This window comes from Pristiophorus japonicus, chromosome 23, assembly GCF_044704955.1.
Source record: "Pristiophorus japonicus isolate sPriJap1 chromosome 23, sPriJap1.hap1, whole genome shotgun sequence".
NCBI classification, from domain to species: domain Eukaryota; kingdom Metazoa; phylum Chordata; class Chondrichthyes; family Pristiophoridae; genus Pristiophorus; species Pristiophorus japonicus.
The window spans coordinates 46,245,622-46,267,285 of NC_091999.1; the positions used below are offsets into that span (position 1 = coordinate 46,245,622).

General features: G+C 46.3%; 1 pseudogene; it reads left to right on the forward strand.

The window, feature by feature from the left end:
* LOC139235516 (zinc finger protein 420-like) overlaps positions 1–21,664 on the forward strand; it is a 112,686-nt pseudogene that overhangs the window by 61,352 nt on the left and 29,670 nt on the right.

Here is a 21,664-nt window from a genome sequence, read left to right on the forward strand (position 1 = left end):
CACCCCAGATGCTGCAGCCATCATCTTATTGAATGGCGGCAGGCTCGAGGGGCCAAAGGGTCGACTCATCTCCTATTTCTGATGTTCTCATGTATTCAGTCATTGGTCCCCATCTTGCACCTGCTCCCTGCAGTAAGATGGCCGCCGCGCATGCTCCCTGCCCTGCAGCGGGACAATGGAAAGTATTGACATTGAGGAAGCCCCGCCCCTTTTGCTCCCTGCTCCCCGTGGCGGGCGGACCCCTGCTGCCCAAAGATGGCGGCCAAACTCCCGGCAACCCCCGACAATAACCAAGGCCCGTCCCCGCCCGAAGTTGCCCCGCAGCCGCCACCCGCCGACAAATCTCACCGCCAGCGTGAGTCTGAGAGTCCTCAGGGAGGCTGGGCGCACTGCCCGGGCTGCTCATCCATCCTCCGCGGCGGAGGCAAATCGTCGTCCGTCCACGGCTGTTCTCCCACAATAGGCTGGCCCCGCGCCTGCGCACAACTCCGCCCCGCCTCACCTGGGCCCCGAGCTCAACGGCTGCGAGCGGAGCCCACCAACAAACCCCCCAACCGCCCGCCCGCAAAACTCAGCCAATGGCGAGGGGGCGCGGGGCACCAGCTCACCAGCGCGCTGCTCCGGACCAATCAGTGGCAGGGCCGCGGCACCCTGAAGGTGCTGACTCTGGCTGGGTTCAGTTCTACACACACTGGTTCCTCTCCCCTGAAGGTACTGACTCTGGCTGGGTTCAGTTCTACACTCACTGGTTCCCCTCCCCTGAAGGTACTGACTCTGGCTGGGTTCAGTCCTACACTCGCTGGTTCCCCTCCCCTGAAGGTGCTGACTCTGGCTGGGTTCAGTTCTACACTCACTGGTTCCCCTCCCCTGAAGGTACTGACTCTGGCTGGGTTCAGTTCCAGACACTGACATCACTCAATTTGTACCTGCACAAAGATGGCCGCGCATGCGCTGTGCTACTCACTGAATCTGCCTTCCTGCTCAAATATGGCCGCCGTTAGCCTGGGCCTGTGACCGGGAGAAAGCCCCGAAGCTCCAACCACCGATAATCCGGTTATTATTCCGGGCTTGTGGCGGGCACGAGTTGTTTATGAAGCCTCCCCCGCTCCCCGCTGGTCCCTTACCCCGCTCCGTCCCGCTGAAAAAGAGAATCCTGAGGAGCCTGCCCAAAACATGGCTTTTCCGCCATTACTTGCACCGCGCATGCTCCAAACAGAGCTCCTGCATTCTGGGTGCGGGGCATGCTGGGTAGATAAGACCATGCCAAACAGGAGCAGGAGTGGGCCAGATACTGCAAGGGTTATATACAGAGTGAAGCTCCCTCTGTACTGTCCTAAACAATCCCAGGGCAGGTACAGCACGGGTTAGTTACAATTTAAAGCTTGCTGTACGCTGACTTTCATCAAACACTTCCAGGGCAGGTACAGCACATGTTAAATACACAGTAAGGGTCCCTGCACACTGTCCCACCAGGTATTCCCAGGGCATGTACAGCACGGGTTAGATACTGAATAAAGCTCCATCTGCACTGTCCCAAGAAACAATCCCAGGGCAGGTACAGCGCAACTATTTTGTTGTTAATCTGTAAATCAAATGCCCCTGATTAAAGGGAGGAGGGCACTATAACCAACAAAATAAATTAATTAAACTTTGGATGGTAAACTTAAATCAAATTAAAATTTGGTTGCTCGAGGTGACGATGCACTCCAGTCCCTCCAGTGCCAACCTCTTACAGAAGGCCGCAAGCGTACCGGTAGCAGGTACAGCAGGGGTTAGAGACAGAGTGAAGCTCCCTCTACACTGTCCCATCAAACACTGCCAGGGCAAGTACAGCATAATTTAAATGCAGGGTAAACGTCTTTCAAAACAGCCAATCCAAAAATTCACACGACAAGCACAACACAGGTTAGGTACACATTATCATCATCATAGGCAGTCCCTCGAAATCAAGGAAGACTTGCTTACACTCTAATGGTGAGTTCTTAGGTGACTAAACATTCCAATACGGGAATTACAGTCTCTGTCACAGGTGAGACAGCCGGTCATTGAAGGAAAGAGTGGGTGGGACTGGATTGCCGCATGCTCCTACGCTTGGTTTCTGCATGCTCTCAGTGATGAGACTCAAGGTGCTCAGCACCCTCCCGGATGCACTTCCTCCACTTAGGGCAGAATTTAGCCAAGGGCTCCTAGGTATCAGTGGGTATGCTGCATTTTTAGCAAGGAGGCTTTGAATGTGTCCTTGAAATGTTTCCTCTGATCACCTTGGGCTCGCTTGCCATGTAGGAGTTCTGAGCAGAACGCTTGCTTTGGGAGTCTTGTGTCAGCCATGTGAAGAATGTGGCGAGCCAGGGTATCTCTGGAGATGGAGCACGCCGTGTCCACAAGAGATGGACACTGCAGAGACTGGAGTGCATAATTTCAAGAGATAACAGAATTTTTATTTTAATTAATTTGATTTGATTTGACAAAGGTTCCCTTTATGTTGAATTATTAAGTTGTGTTTTTGGTGCCCTCAAAAAAATAACAAGGGGGCACTTTAATGAAAGTTTCTGGAGTATGACCCCCCCCTTTAATCAGGGGGCACTTGATCATTGTTCGACTTAAAATAGTTGTGAACAATGTGGCCCACCCAATGCAGCTGGTCGAGTGCTTTGATGCTGAGGATGTTGGCCTGATCGAGGAAACACCGGGAATCGTTGATGAGAATGACCAGGAGATCCAAGAGCTAATAAATCGCAAGCGCAGGGCATTTCTGAACCTAAAACAACAACACAACTCAGGACCAGCAAAGCAGCATTACAGGTGGCTTCAGGCCGATGTCCAAGAAAAAACCTGTGACCTAAAGCATAGATGGTGGGTGGAGAAATCACAGGAGGTTCAGCAGCTGGCTGACAGCCATGATATGTGAGGATCCTTCGTCGCAGTCAACGCCACCTACAGCCCAACCACCCAAGGCACCACCCCACTGTTGGCCAAGAATGGGGAAACACTCATCAAGGACACCGAGGCAGCCAGGACCCGCTGGAAGGAACACTTCGAAGATCTCCTTAACCGACACACTGCCTTTGACTCGAGTGTCCTCGACTCCAACGCACAGCATGCTACCCACTACCATCTCAGCAAAACCCCAGCCCTGTATGAGGTGGAAAAGGCCATCTGCCAGCTCAAAACCAACAAGGCAATGGGAGTGGATGAAATCCCCACTGAGCACTAAAGTATGGCGGAGAGGCACTATTGGCACAAATGCATGACCTTATCTCTCTCATCTGGAAGAAGGAAGGCATGCCTGGCGATCTCAGAGATGCAGTAATCGTGACCATCTTTAACTAGGGGACAAGTCCGACTGCGGCAATTACAGATGAATCGCCCTGGGAAAGCCACCGCTAGAATCCTCCTCAACCATCTTCTCCCTGTGGCTGAGGAGCTCCTCCCGGAGTCACAGTGTGGTTTTCATCCTCTGCGGAGTATAACGGACATGAGTAGGTACACAGTAAGGATCTCAATACACTCTCCCACCAGACACTTGCAGGGAAGGTACAGCATGGTCAGATACAGAGTAAAGCTCCCTCGACACTGTCCCATCAAATATTCCCAGGGCAAGTACAACATGGCTTAAATAGAGAGTAAAGCTCCCTCTATACTTTTCCATCAGACGTTCCCAGGGCAAGTACAGCACAGGTTAGACACAGACTACATCTCCCTCTGACTTGTCCAGCCATTCCAGGGCATATACAGCATCAGTTCGATATAGAGAAAATCTCCCTCTATACTGTTCTGCTGGACATTCCCAGGGCAGGTACAGCACGGGTTAGATACAGAGTAAAGCTCCCCTTACACTGTCCCATCTACCATTCCCAGGGCAGGTACCACCAAGCTCATGGTCTACAGGGCTGTAGTAATACCCGCCCTCCTGTATGGCTCAGAGGAATGGACTATGTACAGTAGACACCTCAAGTCGCTGGAGATATATCACTAATGATGTCTCCGCTAGATCCTACAAATCCCCTGGGAGGACTGGCACAGCAACATCAGCGTCCTTGTCCAGGCTAATGTCCCCAGCATTGAAGCACTGACCACACTTGATCAGCTCCGCTGGGCAGGCCACATAGTTCGTATGCCAGACACGAGAATTCCAAAGCAAGTGCCCTATGTGGAGCGCCGTCACAACAAATGAGCCAAAGGTGGGCAGTGGAAACATTACAAGGACACCCTCAAAGCCTCCCTGATAAAGTGCGACATCCCCACTGACACCTGGGAGTCCCTGACCAAAGACTGCCCTAAGTGGAGACAGTGAATCCGGGAGGGCGGTGAGCACTTCGAGTCTCAATGCCGAGAGCATGCAGAAATTAAGCGCAGGCAGTGGAAGGAGCATATGGCAAAGCAGTCCCACCCACCCCTTCTCTCAATGACTATCTGTCCAACATGTGACAGAGTCTGTGGCTCTCATATTGGACTGGTCAGCCACCAAATAACTCACTTCAGGAGTGGAAGCAAGTCTTCCTTCTATTTTTCCTCGATTCCGAGGGACTGCCTATGATGTTGATGATGACAACACAGGTTAAATGCAGAGTAAAGCTCCCTCTACACTGTCTCACCAGACATTCCCAGGTCGGTACAGCGTGGATTATTAAAGGTTAAATCTCACTCTAGCCTGCCCCAAACACTCCCAGGGTAGGTACAGCATAGGTTAGATACAGCGTTAATCTCCCTCTACGCTGTCCGATCAAACATTCGCACAACAGACACAGCACGGGTTAGTCAGAGAGCAAAGCTCTCCATATACTGATCCATCAAACACTCCCATCGCAGGTACAGCACGAGTTAGATACTGAGTAAAGCTCACTCTACACTGTCCCATCAAACAGACCCAGGGCAGGAACAACACAGGTTAGATACAGAGTAAAGCTCACTCTACACTGTCCCATCAAACACTACGAGGGAAGATACAGCATGGATTAGATAAGAGAGAAAAGCTTGCTCTGCACTATCCCATCAAAAACTTCCAGAGCAGGTACAGCATGGTATCGACAGAAAGGTTTAGGCTGGGTTTTCCAGAACTTGGGACCTGGGTAACAGAAGGCACCGTCATCAATTATAATCAGGGATGCTCAGGAAGACAGATATCTCATGGGTGGGGGACAGGATGGTGGTTGTGGGGCTGGAGGAATTTACAGAGCTCGGGAGGGATGACGCCATGGAGTGGTTTAAAATATTAGAATTTTCAAATCAAGGCGTTGCTTAACTAGAATCCAATGTAGGTCAGTGAGGACAGGGGTGATGGGTGAGCTGGACTTGGTGCGAGTTAGGGCATGGGCAGCCGAATTTTTGATTAACTCTAGTTTATCTAGAGTCGAATGTGGGAGGACTGCGTTGGAATAGTCAAGTCCAGAAGTAACAAAAGCATGGATGAGTGCTTCAGCAGTGGATGAGCTGAGGCAAGAGCGGAGACGGATGATGTTACAGAGATTGAAATAGGCAGTCTTAATTATGCCGTGGATATCTGGTTAAAAAAACTATTTCATGGTTAAGTATGACACCAAGGTTGCAAACAGTCTGGTTCAGGCTCAGACAGAAGTTGGGGAGAGGGAAAGAGTCTGTGGCTAGGGAACGGACTTTGTGGCAATGACAATTACAAATATCAGTATATTTGACAGGCTATCACGTGCAAAATGTGTGGATGTGTTTGTAAAATTCAATCGGTTACAAAAACGGGTTACAGAAAGTAACGGATTTCGAACCTTGTGCAAGATGGTTCAATAAAGGGGTGGTTCAAAGGATTTCAGTTGAGTTTAAACTGACACACTGCAGCTAAGTCTACTACAACTACAACTCGTACTCAAATGGAACAAGTTTGGGGTTTGATAGAAGGCGAACTAGGTGAGAAATGACATAAGTTAGATTAAGAAAAAGCACTAAAATGGAACAGTCAGTAACAGAACATCAATTAGTCTCCTCTGATCATGGAGGAATCAAATATTCGACACACTGTGTTTGAAACAAAGATAATTTATTCAACATTTATACACAATATTAATCTCCAGCTCAGGTATAGGGGTTATTAAGATCATCAGAAACAAAGTAGAGCTGCCAGAGTGAACATGTTTCAGTGCCCAATGCAATCACAGTAAATCCTGTTCTATTTAAAAATGCAGCCTTTCTCCTCAGCCCATTCAAAACTGAGATAAGGAGAAATGTCTTCTCTCAGAGGGTGTAAATCTGTGGAATTCTCTGCCCCAGAGAGCAGTGGAGGCTGGGTCATTGAATATATTTAAGGCGTTGATAGCCATATTTGTGAGCGATAATGGAGTATAGGGTTCTGGGGAGCGGGCAGAGAAGTGGAGCTGAGTCTATGATCAGACCAGCCATGATCTTATTGAATGGGGAGCAGGCTCGCGGGTCCGGGTGGCCCACTCCTGCTCCAATTTCTCATGGTCTTATGTACCCAGCATGCCCCGCGTGGAAGAATGAGCCGCATCCAGACTAGAGGAGCTCAGTGCGCAGGCGCGGATCTTGGATGTGTTTGGAGCATGCGCGGTGCGTGTAATGGCGGAGGAGACACGGTTTGGACAGGCTCCTCAGAAGTCTCCTTTTCAGCGGGAGGGAGCGGAATAATGGACCAGCGGGGAGCCGGGGAGGCTTCATAAACATCCGGTGCCCGCCGCAAGCCCGGAATAATAACCGGAATATCGGCGGTTGCAGCTTCGGGTCGTTCTCCCGGTCACAGGACCAGACTAACGGCGGCCATCTTCGTATAGGAAGGCAGGTTCATCGCTCCGCCATCTTGGTTCAGTGAGTAGCATAGCGCATGCGCTGCTATCTTGGTGTCGGAACCAAGTGAATGATGTCAATGTCTGGAACTGCACCCAACCAGAGTCAGTACCTTCAGTGGAGGGGAACCAGTGAGTGTAGAACTGAACCCAGCCAGAGTCAGTACCTTCAGTGGAGGGGAACCAGTGAGTGTAGAACTGAACCCAGCCAGAGTCAGTACCTTCAGGGGAGGAGGGGAACCAGTGAGTGTAGAACTGAACCCAGCCAGAGTCAGCACTTTCAGGGAAGGAGATGGAGGGGAGCCAGTGAGTGTCGTACTGAACGCAGCCAGAATTGGTGGTGAAAATTGGGAGTGGAGGGAAAACAGTCTATAACATAAGAAATAGGAGCAGCAATAGGCCATTTGGCCCCTCGAGCCTGCTCCCCATTCAATAAGATCATGGCTGATCTGATCATGGACTCGGCTCCACTTCCCTGCCCGCTCTCCATAACCCTTTATTCTCTTATCATTCAAAAATGTGTCTATCTCCACCTTTAATAATTCAATGACTCAGCTTGCACAGCTCTTTGGGGCAGAGAATTCCAGGGATTTGCCACCCTCAGAGAGGAAATTCCTCCTCATCGCACTTTTAAATGGGCGGCTCCTTATTCTGAGACTATGTCCCCCTAGTTTTAGTTTCCCCTATGAGTGTAAATATCCTCTCTGCATCCATCTTGGCGAGCCCCTCATTATCATTAAGTTTCAATAAGATAACCTCTCATTCCTTCGAAACTCCAATGTGTATAGGCCCAACCTACTCAACCTATCCTCAGAAGTCAACCCCCATCTCCGGAATCAACCTCGTGAACCTTCTCTGAACAGCCTTCAATGCAAGTATATCCTTCCTTCAATACGGAGACCAAAACTGTACACAGTACTCCAGGTGTGGCCTCACCAATACTCTTTACAGTTGCAGCAGGACTTCTCTGCTTTTATACTCTATCCCCCTTGCAATGCAGGCCAACATTCCATTTGCCTTCCTGATTACTTGCCGTACCTGCATACTAACTTTTTGTGTTTCATGCACAAGGCCCCCAAGTCTCTCTGTAATGCAGCTCTTTGCAATTTTTCTTCATTTAAATTATAATTTGCTTTTCTGTTATTTCTGCCAAAGTGGATAACTTCACATTTTCCCACATTATACTCCATCTGCCGAATGTTTGCCCTCTCACTTAACATGTCTATATCCCTTTGCAGATTTTTTGTGTCCTCCGCACAATTTTTGTAACAACAGCAAACTCGGTCCCTTCATCCAAGTCATTAATATGGATTGTAATTAGTTGAAGACCCATCACCGATCCCTGTAGCACCCCACTAGTCATGTTTGCCAACTGGAAAATTACCATTTATCCCGACCCTCTGTTTTCTGTTGGTTTGCCAATCCTCTATCCACGTTAATACATAACCTCCAACCCTGTGAGCTTTTATCTTGTGCAGTAACCTCTTATGTGGCACCTTATCGAATGCCTTCTGGAAATCCAAATACACCATACCCACTGCTTCCCCCTAATCCACCCTGCTTGTTACATCCTCAAAGTACTCCAGCGAATTTGTCAAACATGATTTCCCTTTCATAAAACCATGTTGAATCTGCTTGATTGAATCATGCTTTTCCAAATGTCCTGCTACTGCTTCCTTAATAATCGGCTCCAGCATTTTCCCAATGACAGATGTTAGACTAACTGGTCTCAATTGTCCTGCTTTTTGTCTGCCTCCTTTTTCAAATAGGCACGTTACATTGGCGGCTTTCCAATCTGTTGGGACCGCCCTAGAATCCAGGGAATTTTGGTAGATTACAACCAATGCATTCACTATCTCTGCAGCCACTTCTCTTTAGACCCTAGGATGCAAGCCATCAGGTCCAGGGGACTTGTCTGCCTTTAGTCCTATTATTTTACCTAGTACTACGTCATTAGTGATCGTGATTGTATTGCGTTCCTCCCGATCTCTCGCTTATCCACTGCTGGGATGTTTTTAGTGTCTTCTACCATGAAGGACTCTTACTATCTGTTTTTATATTTTGTGCTAGTTTTCTTTCATAATCTATCTTCCCTCTCAATCATGTCTGCCACTGCTCATCAACCGTCCCATTCTTTAATCTATTTTCCCAGTCCGCTTTAGCCAATTCTGCCCTGATACCATTGTAGTCTCCTTTATTTCAGCTTGGGACCCTGGTTTGAGAACCAACTTTCTCACCAACCATTTTAGTACGAGATCATTTATTAATCCTGCCTCATTACACACTACTAGATCTAAGATAGCCTGCTCCCTGGTTGGTTCCACAACATACTGTTCAAGGAAACTATCCCAGATACACTCTATGGACTGCTCCTCAAGGCTACCCTGGCCAATTTGCTTTGTCCAATCAATATGAAGTTTAAAATCACCCATAAATATTGCCGTTCCTTTATTACAAGCCTCCATTATTTCTTGACTTATACTCCGTCCAACAGTGTAGCTACTGTTAGGGGCCTATAGACTCTGTCCACCAGTGACTTTCCCTTTATTATTCCCCATCTCCACCCAAACTGATTCAATATCTTGATCCTCTGAGCAAATATCGTTTCTCACTAACGCACTGATCTCATTCTTTATTAACAGAGCTACCCCACCTCCTTTTCCTTTCTGTCTGTCCTTCCGAATTGTCAAATACCCCTGAATATTTAGTTCCCAGTCCTGGTCACCTTGCACCCACGTCTCTGTAATGGGTATCAGATCGTACCCATTTGTATCTATTTGTGCCGTCAACTCATCTATTTTGTTACAAATGTTATGTTCATTTAGACAAAGAGCTTTAAATTTGTTATTTTTACCTGTTTTTCCTGCTTTTTTCCTCTGTCCAACAGCACTGACAACCCCCCCCCCCCCCCCCCCCCCGGACGAGGATATTGGTCCCGGCTCTGTTGAGATGCAACCCGTCCGGTTTGTACAGGTCCCACCTCCCTCCAGAAGCGGTCCCAATGCATCAGGAATCTAAAGCCCTCACTCCTGCACCATCTCTCCAGCCAGGCATTCATCTGCTCTATCCTCCTATTTCTGTACTCACTAGTTCATGGCGCCAGGAGTCATTCTAAATATTACCCTAGACCATGTCACTGTTTATAATTACACATGACCCAGTCTCGGTTTATATTACATTCGACCCTGCCTCTGTTTATACTACACTTGACAGTATCCCTGTTTATAAATAGAAGTATAGTGTACAAACGCATGGATATTATGATGAACCTGTACACAACACTGGTTCGGCCTCAACTGGAGTATTATGCCCAATTGTGGGCAACACACTTTAGGAATAATGTGAAGGCCTTGGTGAGGGTGCAGAAAAGATTTACGAGAATGATTCCAGGGATGAGGGACTTCAGTTACCTGGACAGACTGGAGCAGCTGGGGTTGCAAGGGGGATAGAGTATAAAAGCAGAGAAGGGTATTGGTGAGGCCACACCTGGAGTACTGTGAACAGTTTTGGTCTCTGTATTTATGGAAGGATATACTTTCATTGGAGGCAGTTCAGAGAAGGTTCATTTGGGTGATTCCTGAGATGAGGGGGTTGACTTATGAAGAAAGGTTGAGTAGTTTGGGCCTATACTCATTGGAGTTCAGAATAATGAGAGGTGATCTTATTGAAACATAAAAGATACTGGAGGGCTTGACAAGGTGGATGCAGAGAGGGTGTTTCCATTCATAGGAGAATCTAGAACTGGGGGCATAGTTTCAGAATAAGGGGTTGCCCATTTAAAACTGAGATGAGGAGGAATTTCTTCTCTGAGGGTTCTAATTCTGTGGAATTCTCTGCCCCAGAAAGCTGTGGAGGCTGGATCATTGAATATATTTAAGGCGGAGATAGACAGATTTTTTGAGCGATATGGGAGTAAAGGTTTATGGGAGCGAGGGGTAAGTGGAGTTGAGTCCAGGATCAGATCAGCCATGATTTTATTGAATGATGGAGCAGGCTCGAGGGGCCAAATGGTCTACTCCCGCTCTTATTTCTTGTGTTCTCCTTAGAGCAGGGAAGATTGAGAGGAAATTTGACAGAGGTGTTCAAAATCATGAGTGGTCGAGAGATACTGTTCCCATTGGCAGAAGGGTCGAGAACCAGAGGACACAGATTTAAGGTGATTGGCAAAAGAACCAAAGGCGACACAAGAAAAAACCTTTTTGCGTGGCGAGTGGTTAATATCCGGATTGCACGGCCTGAAAGGGTGGTGGACGTAGACTCAATTGCGGCTTTCAAAAGGGAGTTGGATAAGTATCTGAAAGAAAAACATTTGCACGGCTGTGGGGCAAGGGCGGGGGAGTGGGACTAGCTGATGTGCTCTTGCAGAGAGCTGGCACGGGCTCCACGGGCCGAATGGTCTTGTTCCGTGCTGTAACCATTCTCTGATTCTATGGTTCTAACTCTCTCATCATAAGCCTCTATTCACTTCTCCCTCATATGCTGATCTTCAGTGCATCGATACTGGAAACACAGAGCGACCAATCCAGTGCCGCTCTGTATCAGGGTGGGCGCTGCATGCAGAAGTCGCTCCCTGGCCTCCTGTGTGGGTCTGTTTGTTGCATCAGTTTGAGCTGGATTGGAGACGGGGAGAAGCTGCTGGGTTTAACCCCCAGTACCTCTGGGCCCAGTCGGGCCCAACAATTTCCGATGAGAGACTGTCAACAGCGGTGGATTCTAGGGGAGATTAGGTTGTGAAACAGACACTGCCCGCACAGTGTAGAAGAGTATTGTTTTAGGAACAAGTATTTCTGTAGGGGCTTTCAATATAAAGATTTGTTTTAATCCATTCTTGGGATGTGGCTGTCACCAGTCGGGCCAGAATATATTTCCAATTTCCATTTGCCCCTTGACAAGGTGATGGTGGGCCTTCTCGAACCGCTGCAGTCCGTGTGGTGAAGGCCCTCCCACAATGCTGTTAGGTGAGGAGCTCCAGGATTTTCACCCAGTGATGATGTAGGAACGGTGATATATGCCCAAGTCAGGATGGTGTGAGACTTGGAGAGGAACTTGGAGGTGATGGATTTCCCAAGCACCTGCTGCCCTGGTCCATCTGGGTGGGAGAGGTTGTGTGTTTGGGAGGTTCTGTCAAAGTTCTGGTCGAGTTGCAGATGTATACATTCCCTCCCCTTCACCCCGCCCACCCCTCCCTCCTCGCATAGAGACCAGAGTCTTGTGTCGGCCCAGACCGGGTGGTGAGTTCCTGTCCCTGAAGGACATGTAGGGGGTGGTGGGTGTGTCAGCCTTTTCTGACCTTGATGGTCCGAATCGTCACACTCCCTGGTTCTCGGGCTTGGAATTATTTAGGAGATGTGATAGATGTAGACAGACAACTGTTTGGTGCAAGAACAAATATTTTATTTAGGAAATAGCACACTACACTAATTACCTGAATAGCATATAACAAAATGTACAGAAAAAGGGGGAAAACATATACGCAACGGGTACAGAGGCTATGCAGTGGAAAAGAAACACCTCCCACCACTACACTAACTGAGCTCGGCTCAGAAATTGCAGGGACTATGCTCACCAAAGGATTTCTCCACAGTTCAGACCAGTTGCACACTGCTTTCTCTCTTCAGCAGTTATCATGGGCAACTTTAATCTACATATTGATTGGTCTAACCAAACTGGTAGCAATGTGGTGAAGGAGTATTTCCTGGAAGGTATTAGGGATGGTTTTCTCGACCAATGTATCAAGGACCTAACTAGAGGGCTGGCCATCCGAGACTGGGTGATGTGTAATGAGAAAGAACTAATTATCAATCTTGTTGTGCGAGGCCCCTTGGGGAAGAGTGACCATAATATGGTAGAATTCTTTATTGAGATGGAAAGTGACACAGTTAATTCAGAGTCTAGGGTCCTGAACTTAAGGAAAGGTAACTTTGATGGTATGAGACATGAATTGGCTAGAATAGACTGATGAATGATACTTAAAGGGATGACGGTGGATAGGCAATGGCAAACATTTAAAGATCACATGGATGAACTTCAACAATTGTACATCCCTGTCTGGAGTAAAAATAAAACAGGGAAGATGGCTCAACCGTGGCTAACAAGTGAAATTAAGGATAGTGTTAAATCCAAGGAAGGGGCTTATAAATTGGCCAGAAAAAGCAGCAAACCTGAAGACTGGGATAATTTTGTAATAAAGAAGAGGAGGACAAATGGTTTAATTAGGAGGGGGAAAATAGAGTATGAGAGGTAGCTTGCTGGCAACATAAGAACTGACTGCGAAAGCTTCTATATATATATGTGAAAGATTAGTGAAAACAAACGTAGGTCCCTTGCAGTCAGATTCAGGTGAATTTATACTGTGTAACAAAGAAATAGTGGACCAGTTAAACAAATACTTTGGTTCTGTCTTCATAAAGGAAGACACAAATAACCTTCCGTAAATACTAGGGGACCGAGGGTCGAGTAAGAAGGAGGAACTGAAGGAAATCCTTATTAGGTGGGAAATTGTGTCAGGGGAATTGATGGGATTGAAGGCCAATACATCCCCGGGGCTTGATAGTCTGCATCCCAGAGTACTTAAGGAAGTAGCCCTAGAAATAGTGGATGCATTGGTGACCATTTTCCAACAGTCGATCGACTCTGGATCGGTTCCTATTGACTGGAGGGTAGCTAATGTAACACCACTTTTTTAAAAAAGGAGGGAGAGAGAAAATGGGTAATGACAGACTGGTTAGCCTGACATCAGTAGTGGGGAAAATCTGGGAATCAATTATGAAAGATGAAATAGCAGCACATTTGGAAAGCAGTGACGTGATCGGCCCAAGTCAGCGTGGATTTATGAAAGGGAAATCCTGCTTGACAAATCTTCTAGAATTTTTTGGGGATGTAACTTGTAAAGTGGACATGGGAGAACTAGTAGATGTGGTGTATTTGGACTTTCAAAAGGCTTTTGACAAGGTCCCACACAAGAGATTGGTGTGCAAAATTAAAGCACATGGTATTGGGGATAATGTACTGACGTGGATAGAGAACTGGTTGGCAGACAGGAAGCAGAGAGTCGGGATAAATGAGTCCTTTTCAGAATGGCAGGCAGTGACTAGTAGGGTACTGCAGGGCTCAGTGCTAGGACCACAGCTATTTACAATATATATTAATGATTTGGATGAAGGAATTGAGTGCAATATCTCCTAGTTTGCAGATGATACTAAGCTGGGTGGCAGTGTGAGCTGTGAGGAGGACGCTAAAAGGATGCAGGGTGACTTGGACAGGTTAGGTGAATGGGCAAACACGTGGCAGATGCAGTATAAGGTGAGGTTATTCACTTTCGTGGCAAAAACACGAAGGCAGAATATTATCTGAATCGTGGCAGATTAGGAAAAGGGGAGGTGCAGCGAGACCTGGGTGTCATGGTACATCAGTCATTGAAAGTTAGCATGCAGGTTCAGCAGGCGGTGAAAAAGGCAAATGCTTTGTTGGCCTTCATAGCGAGGGGATTTGAGTATAGGGACAGGGAGGTCTTACTGCAGTTGTACAGGGCCGTAGTGCAGCCTCACCTGGAATATTGTGTTCAGTTTTGTTCTCCTAATCTGAGGAAGGACGTTCTTGCTATTGAGGGAGTGTAGCGAAGGTTCGCCAGATTGATTCCCAGGATGGCAGGACTGACATATGAGGAGAAACTAGATTCACTGGGCCTGTATTCACTCGAGTTTAGAAGGATGAGAGGGGTTCTCATAGATATATAGAAAATTCTGACGGGACTGGACAGGTTAGATGCAGGAAGAATGTTCCCGATGTTGGGGAAGTCCAGAACTAGGGAACATAGTCCAAGGATAAGGGGTAGGCCATCTAGGACTGAGATGAGGAGAAACTTCTTCACTCAGAGAGTTGTTAACCTGTGGAATTCCCTACCGCAGAGAGTTGTTGATGCCAGTTCATTTGATATATTCAAGGGGAAGTTAGATATGGCCCTTACGGCGAAAGGGATCAAGGGATATGGAGCGAAATCAGGAAAGGGGTACTGAGGTGAATGATCAGCCATGATCCTGTTGCATGGTGGTGCAGGCTCGAAGGACTGAATGGCCTACTCCTGCGCCTACTTTCTATGCCCAAAAGTTACCAAGCCCAAAAGTCACCACCAAGGCCCCCAGTTATACCTGAGTGCACAATTGATTTCTGATGACTGCTTTTGTGCGATGTTGACAGGCTGATCAACTCTAATGTGATCCCTTTGTGAGATATTTTGGTGGGCTGATTGAGTATTAGCCTGATACAAGATTCCCAAAGGTGTTGATGGGGTTTTCAAATGGTGCCGTTAGAATGAAATCAGGTCTTGATACTGTCCATTGTGTGTTTTGCTGAATCCAGGGTTTTTCTGTATAGCCGTTTTAAGAACTATTAAAATATGTATGTATCTGGGTCCCTGGTAAGTGGGCTTTTGTTAGACTGCTAATGTCTCCCTGGGGCCTGCCTCCCAGGTGGGTTAGCAGCCCTATGCAGACCCAGCATACAATTTAAAATGTCCAAACTCAATCTAAAAGGCCCTAGTTTAGTCCAAAGGCACCTAATAGTGAGATATTTCTGTCCACATTTCTCCTCCAAAAGTCCAACACAGTTCCAATTTAAATTCCAGACACATGTCCATTTAGTAGGGGGTCCCAGAATTTTGTGAATCCTATAGACATTAGTGACCAGTTGGGTTATTACGACAATCCAACAGCTTTCATGGTCACTTATTGTCTGCTGATGGCCGCACAAATAGGCAGGTTCATTCAGCTCAATTTCACAACCTGCCTTTGTGTTTTTGTGGGTTCTCTCTCACCCACCCTTTTTCCTGTTGAAACTCACTTTACAGGGTATTAAAAGGGGAGGATTTGTCGACCAGAGGCTCAATCCAAACATCACATTAAGATGTGACAGTCACTCGATTCATCGGGAACGGAATATCATCGGCCTTTGACCATGGAAGGGAAAAGCACTGTTCACAGCGGTTAGAAACAGTACACGTGCTGTGTGTGTGGACAAGGCTTCAGCCGATCATCCAACCTGGAGAGACACAAGTGCAGTCATACTGGGGAGAAACTGTGTAAATGTGAGGACTGTGGGAAATGTTTCAACTACCCATCCCAGCTGGAAATACATTGGCGAGTTCACACTGGGGAGAGGCCATTCACCTGTTCAGAGTGTGGGGAGGGATTCAGTTGTTCATCCCACCTATTGAGGCACCAGCAAGTTCACACGAGGGAGAGGCCGTTCGCCTGCTCCGAGTGTGAGGAGGGATTCACTCATTCATCTACCCTGCTGAAACACCAGCGAGTTCACACTGGGGAGAGGCTGTTCATCTGCTCTGAGTGTGGGAAGGGATTCACTCAGTCATCTAACCTGCTAACACATCAGCGAGTTCACACTGGGGAGAGGCCATTCACCTGCTCTGAGTGTGGGAAGGGATTCAGTACGTTAGCCCATGTGTTGAGACACTAGCAAGTTCACAAGTGACTGCAGGGGTTGGGATCTGCTGTTAATGCTGCTGTTAATCACATCCCGACTGAACCATGTTCATTCTGACAGTTGGGGTTTGTTTCTGCTGATGTCAATAACTCCAGTAACTGGACTGGAGTTTAATATTTGGGTTATAGACAAATAAATTCGTGTTGCTTTGAACACATTGCTGTAGATTTTTGTCTTTCCCACCTGTGTGTTTATCATCACCTGGCTGGAGCTCAGAGAGGACACACTGGGGGGAGGATCATATGGGGAGAAAACTTCAGCCTGGACACAGTCCTTCAAGGTCACACTGAGAGGGGCAAACGTCACTTTGGTCTTTCTCATCTCTCTTCACTGACAGCAAAGTCACTGCGTGGGTTAACCTTGACGTGTAAGGTGCAGATGATATCCACCCAAGGGTGTTTAAAGAGATGGGATGGGTGCTCTGTCAGCCCCTTGCCCATATCTCCAACAGCTCAGTAGAGTCATGGATTGTTCCCTGAGATTGGAAGGTAGCATATGTCGTTCCCATTTTGCAAATTGGGCACAAGTCAGAGCTCGGGAATTGAAGGCCCATCAATGTGACCTCAATCACTGGGAAGGTGCTTGAAGGGATCCTGCGAGATGCTGTTTTCCATCATGGGGAAAGGGAAGGGGCCATTACAGATACTGAACACGGATTCTGGTAAACAAGGTCACGTCTTACAAACTATCTTCAGTTTGTAAAGAAGTTGTTCGGTTGGTGGATGGGGGAATCCGGTTGACATTGTCTACCTCAAGGTGTCAAACTCATTTTCTATGGTGGGCCTGGTCCAATATCCTGGCACGAGGCATGGGCCACATTCAGCAAAAGCTATGAAAATAGCAATAAATGAAGATAAACTACATCGGAATTTACATTTAGATTTTATTTACTGCCACTACTCCCGATCCCTGGCACCTCTTAGCTTGAGCATTCATGAACTGATCCTGCTCAAACCATAACCACAAGGATATCGGTGCATGGTTCTGCCTGTGACCACAAGGCTGTGTCACTGTCACACACAGATACCGTTTCCTTGTTTCACATCTCCATACACACACCATCACCCCACACATCCCCTTTCTACACAATTGCAGCAGACATGAGCAAGGACATGAGGCTTATTAAAATACACATTTCATTGCAGCAAAGGTTACACTGGGAGAAATTTTCAGTTATTTTCCAGTACTGGCAAAATGCCGGACAAACCAGCAGCACACTGGCACCTGAACAGTGTCTCATCGGCCTACAGGCTTTTCTTAAATAGATTTTCTGCCTGGATATAAACTTAAACCAGCTTTGCAGGCGTGATGCTCTATTCACACATTGAAGATGAGAGAGATTCTGTGGAGCACACACTAAGTCCAGTACCTGAAAGTGATTAACAGACTGGGTTTTGTGTTTAGTGATCCCGGGCGTGTTACCAATACCAGCAAAGATGAAGCCCATGGAATAAAAGTGACAATGGATACTGTCTCACTGTGAGCGAGTTAGAATAAGAAGCTTTAACAACAGCCGATGTTTCACAAAGGGAGACCTCACCAGACCAAAGGACATTGGTGGCGTTTAATGGGCTGTTTGTGTCACTGGGCTACAGGAGGCTATTTGTGACAGAAGGAAAGCTGGTCACAGAAAACAAACAGTTTACCGGCCTGTCCAGGGCCCACTCTGACCCCCACCTTCTCTCTCTCACTATTGATGGACACTGCTGCAGTAATTGCTCCTCTGACTTTTCCTCTCTTGTCCCTCCCACATCCCTAATACACGGCCCGACACAATCTCCCTCCCACTACATCCTCACTGTGCTGGAATCGACACCAGTGTCCCCATCTGTTCCTTGTTCTCTCCCTGGATCCTGAAACTACAGAACAAACTGATCCCTCCTGAAGTCTGCTGGCTCTAAAACTGAAGCTTGGTGGCCCTCAGTCCCCACTCCTTGATTTACCTCCTCCTCTTTCCCCCTTGGTTGTGTTCCACACTCTGGGCCTTGGGCCTACCCCCTTCCCCAGGGATTCTCAGTATGAACAGGGGGATGTGTGTTGAGACAGGATGTCCCAGCTCTCCACCTTTAAAGGTACATGGAGAGGACAAGCTGGGCTGAATGGCCCTGCTTTATGACATCACTGCAGTGCCGAGCAACCACCCTCCCTGAGCCCTGCTCATTATGGGCTGGGTTGAACTCAGTGCTGTTACAGGAAGGGAAACAGGAGCAGGGTGCGACCCGTGTCGAGCCCAGGATTAATGGGGAGAGGTACAGGATCAATTTATACCTTATTGAGTGAGAAATATCAGTGTCCCGGACACTCCCTGTCCCTCAGTATCTGTGTCGGGGAGTGACCGATAGGTTCACTCTGTATCTAACTCGTGCTGTGCCCGACTAGAGAGTGTTTGATGCTGGCATGAGCTGCTCAGCTCGATGAGCACAACATTTATCCCAAAGATGATCAGATAAACCCATCAGCTTCTCCCCTGGACACAGGTCCTGAAGGACAGGGAGTGTTTCTATTAATTTGGCTGGTGTCCTTGATCAAATTTAAACATTTCACATCTTTTTAATAATTTGTTCATGGGATGTGGGTGTCGCCTCTCACCTCTCATTCTTCTAAACACTGGAGAATATAGGTCTAGTCTACTCAATCTCTCATAGGACAATCCCCCCATCCCAGGAATCAGTCTGATGAACCTTCATTGCACTCCCTCTATTGCAAGTTTATCTTTCCTTAAAAGCACCTGAAGGTAACAATGATGTAATTTACTGTGTTCTGTAAGCATGTGCTATTTTGTTTTATTTTATCTGTTCTGTATTGTGTTTAGTTAATAAAATATTGGTCCGAATTAAATTGGAGTTATTGAAATTAACTAAGTTATGTTTTATTCAAGGTTAATGATGATAGCTTTACGAATGATTTTTGCTGTTTTAACGGATTTTTAATGCCGAAGGAAGTTTTGAAGTTCCAAACCTAAAAAAAGAACCAAGTGTTGATTTAAAACAAACTTCTGTTTCTTCACTTGAGTAGTAACGAATTCAGTCTTCTGTTTATAATCAATTTACAAGTGGAGTATAGTCACAGATGGAGCACGTGTAACCAGGCACGGGTGTCTCCACGCTAACGAACAAAGGAAAAAGCTTACATTTATAGACTGTTTTCTTATCAAACTGGAGCCGGCTTTGCCAACTATTGTAGTCTCTGGCTACTGCATAGTCCAGAGACACAAGTTTACATCAGCAACACATTTAGAAGCATTGCGGCCTGGCTACGGTGATCATAAACCACTACTTCTGGACTTTTCTTATCCAAACAATATTTCTAATCCATTCTATTATGAATATCGAAGCCTGGTTGGTCGCAAAACACCAGCTGTTGCTCAGTGAAATCTGTCTCTCTCTCTCCCTAATAATACGAACCACATTTTTCCCTCTATCGAATGAATGAAACATAAACCCCTTTCAGAAGCTGAATTAACCAAGGTCCACATGTTAACCTGTCCCACAGGTTTTTTTATGGGTTACATTACCTGTTGACAAAGTGTTTTATATCTTTTTTTTTCTTTACTAATCCTGGTTTCCTCTCAGCGTCCTTCCCTTTTCTTAATTTTCAATGTCCCTTATTGACTTCCTTACAGCATAATGCAATGACCGGAATCCCTGAAGCTATTATCCGTGCTATCACCAATCCCAGCTGGAACAATCTACCTCGATGCTACTTTCCACCATTCCTGATTCACAAGTCTCGGGATTGCCTGTTCTGTCTCTCTCTTCCTCTGTATGATTTGCACTGTGTGTTTCTGGGATGTCCTAATTCGCTGAATTATGAGCATTAAAACCAGAAACAGGGAGAATATAGTGTCCAATATGTGGAATGACTCGAATGGCTTCATCCTCCAGAGGCAGTCTCATCTGCAGATAAGTTGCGTTATGATGATGTACCAGAACCAATGTTTAGCACCGATACATGTGTTCCTCGGTGGAATCAAGCTAAAGTGATGTTCTATTATGGGGCATCGGGTTGAACCCACAGACATATACGTGACAGTAGTAGTCACACAATACTGTCCTTTTCCTTTATACACTGTATTAGTTTGGCCTTCGCCCAATTTATTTATTTCAATCTGGCATTCTGGAGATTCTTTGTCGAGCATGAACCCACAAGCTGGAACATCTACAAACCCATGTTGTCCCTTTCAGAGTACAACACTGCATATCTGGTGCTATCCAAGTTCCTCCCTTCTGAATCAGATATCTTGGATATTCCTCATACTGTTTATGGATCGGACCTAACTCAGTCTTCTACCCTTGCAAACGATTCTACCCTATACACCGTCCAAGGTTTCGTTTCATTTTCATTTTTCCTCAGCAAAGGCAAGACCAATCCCACTGGTCTAATATCTTCACTTCTTTCTCCTTCCCTGGGGGCCAAAATCCCCATTCCTATTGGCTGCATCACATCAAAGCCTATGACTTGGTTCCCCTAAACCATTTTCTCAGTTGTTCTTCATGAATAAACAAAGGGATTTGATTACTCTCTCTCTTGTCCAGTCCCTTCTGTACCACATTCATCATAAATGTCACAGAGGCTACACACAATACTACCAGTAAGCCACATCGTGTTCCCAATCACTTTCTATATCTATTCTGTTTATTCCTGCTAACCTTGCTGTGGCTCCTATTCTGAGCTATCCTGTCAGCTCTCACTTTCCTTGTGATTTAAACTGATTCTCCTTGTGTTCCCCATCTTCCTCATCCCTTGGTTCCTGTTTTCTATTCTTTACCAACACATCCTTTACTAATTCTCTTCCCATTTTATCTATTAACTGTGAATATCTCCCTTCACATAATCGAGTTGATAGATTCAAGCTCATGTTTAAAACTTTTGATTTCAATGAACAATTTAAAAACACACATTGTTATATAATATATTTCCTGATTCAGTTACTTCTAGTCCATTAAATGTGGGTTAATTTACTGGATCGGACAGGTTGAGTTCTTTTTGTGAGGTGGGATGTCATTTTATTTAAGTCCCACATATGATGATCACTATCAGCATTTGTACTTGGTAAACCAATAATTAACATTACTGATCAACATACAACATTTCTTACTTTAAAATAATCTGCCGTCATTATCTTTTAAGTTTGTATTGAAGTATTTTATAATGTTCTTGAATTACTTATTGCCCTGGAGCGATACTAACTCTTTAAGTGAACACTATTAATTTAATGTTTGGGGTCAGGATGTGTCCCAACCCACCTGGTTCAGAGGAGTCTTCCTGGTCTCCCAATCTTCCCAAGGAGCATGCTTTAGGGTTCTTTCTCCATTACCACCAAAATTATGCTTTTGAGGGTCTATACCTCGGTTTATCACAGATTCCAAAACTAACCCTTTTGAGGTCCTCTGCTTCCT